The sequence below is a fragment of the Physeter macrocephalus genome, chromosome 2, assembly GCF_002837175.3.
Source record: "Physeter macrocephalus isolate SW-GA chromosome 2, ASM283717v5, whole genome shotgun sequence".
In the NCBI taxonomy this organism is placed as follows: Eukaryota; Metazoa; Chordata; class Mammalia; order Artiodactyla; family Physeteridae; genus Physeter; species Physeter macrocephalus.
This window is the reverse complement of record NC_041215.1, coordinates 29798122-29799953: the sequence shown is the minus strand read 5'-3', so window position 1 is coordinate 29799953 and position 1832 is coordinate 29798122. Positions and strand designations below refer to the sequence as shown.

The following is a 1832-nucleotide window of genomic DNA, read 5'->3' as shown; positions in this document are numbered from 1 at the left end:
TGATTTGCATATACTGAAGAATCCTTGCATCCCTGGGATAAATCCCACTTGATCATGGTGTATGATCCTTTTAATGTGTTGTTGGATTGTGTTTGCTAGTATTTTGTTGAGGATTTTTGCATCTATATTCATCAGTGATATTTGTCTGTAATTTTCTTCTTTTGTAGTATCTTTGTCTGGTTTTGGTATCAGGGTGATGGTGGCCTCATAGAATGAGTGTGGGAGTGTTCCGTCCTGTGCAATTTTTTGGAAGAGTTTGAGAAGGATGGGTGTTAGCTCTTCTCTAAATGTTTGAAAGACTTCCCCTGTGAAGCCATCTGGTCCTGGGCTTTTGTTTGTTGGAAGATTTTTAATCACAGTTTCAATTTCATTACTTGTGATTGGTCTGTTCATATTTTCTGTTTTGTCCTGGTTCAGTCTTTGAAGGTTATACCTTTCTAAGAATTTGTGCATTCCTTCCAGGTTGTCCATTTTATTGGCATAGTGTTGCTAGTAGTAGTCTCTTAGGATGCTTTGTTTTTCTGTGGTGTCGGTTGTAACTTCTCCTTTTTCTTTTCTAATTTTATTGATTTGGATCCTCTCCCTCCTTTTCTTCATGAGTCTGGCTAATGGTTTGTTAATTTTGTTTATCTTCTCAAAGAACCAGCTTTTAGTTTTATTGATCTTTGCTATTTTTTCTTTGTTTCTATTCCATTTATTTCTGCTCTGATCTTTATGATTTCTTTCTTTCTGCTAACTTTGGGTTTTGTTTTTTCTTCTTTCTCTAGTTCTTTAAGTGTAAGGTTAGATTGTTTATTTGAGATTTTTCTTGTTTCTTGAGGTAGGCTTGTATAGCTATAAACTTCCCTCTTAAGACTGCTTTTGCTGCATCCCATAGGTTTTGGATTGTCATGTTTTCATTGTCATTTGTCTGTAGGTATTTTTTGATTTCCTGCTTGATTTCTTCAGTGATCTCTTGGTTATTTAGTAACGTATTGTTTAGCCTCCATGTGTTTGTGTTTCTTACGTTTTTTTTCTCCCTGTACTTGATTTCTAATCTCATAGCGTTGTGGTCAGAAAAGATGCTTGATATGATTTCAATTTTCTTAAATTTACTGAGGCTTGAATTGTGACGCAAGATGGGATTTATCCTGGAGATGTTCCATGTGCACTTGAGAAGAAGGTGTAATCTTCTGTTTTTGGATGGAATGTCCTATAAATATCAATTAAATCTATCTGGTCTGTTGTGTGTGTTTCTTACGTTTTTTTTCTCCCTGTACTTGATTTCTAATCTCATAGCGTTGTGGTCAGAAAAGATGCTTGATATGATTTCAGTTTTCTTAAATTTACCATTGCTTGATTTGTGACCCAAGATGTGATCTATCCTGGAGCATGTTCGTGCGCACATGAGAAAAAAGTGTAATCTGCTGTTTTTGGGTGGAATGTCCTATAAATATCAATTAAATCTATCTGGCCTATTGTGTCATTTAATGCTTGTGTTTCCTTATTAATTTTCTGTTTGGATGATCTGTCCATTGGTGTAAGTGAGGTGTTAAAGTCACCCACTATTACTGTGTTACTGTCGATTTCCTCTTTTATAGCTGTTAGCAGTTGCCTTATGTATTGAGGTGCTCCTATGTTGGGTGCATATTTATTTATAATTGTTATATCTTCTTCTTGGATCGATCCCTTGATCACTATGTAGTGTTCTTCCTTGTCTCTTGTAACAGTCTTTATTTTAAAGTCTATTTTATCTGATATGAGTATTGCTACTCCAGCTTTCTTTTGATTTCCATTTGCATGGAATATCTTTTTCCATCCCCTCACTTTCAGTCTGTATGTGTCCCTAGGTC

At 35.4% G+C, this 1832-nt stretch overlaps 1 protein-coding gene across 9 annotated transcripts in view; it reads left to right on the top strand.

Moving 5' to 3' along the window:
* C2H2orf76 (chromosome 2 C2orf76 homolog) overlaps positions 1–1832 on the top strand; it is a 91174-nt gene that overhangs the window by 49165 nt on the left and 40177 nt on the right. The window lies entirely within an intron of this gene.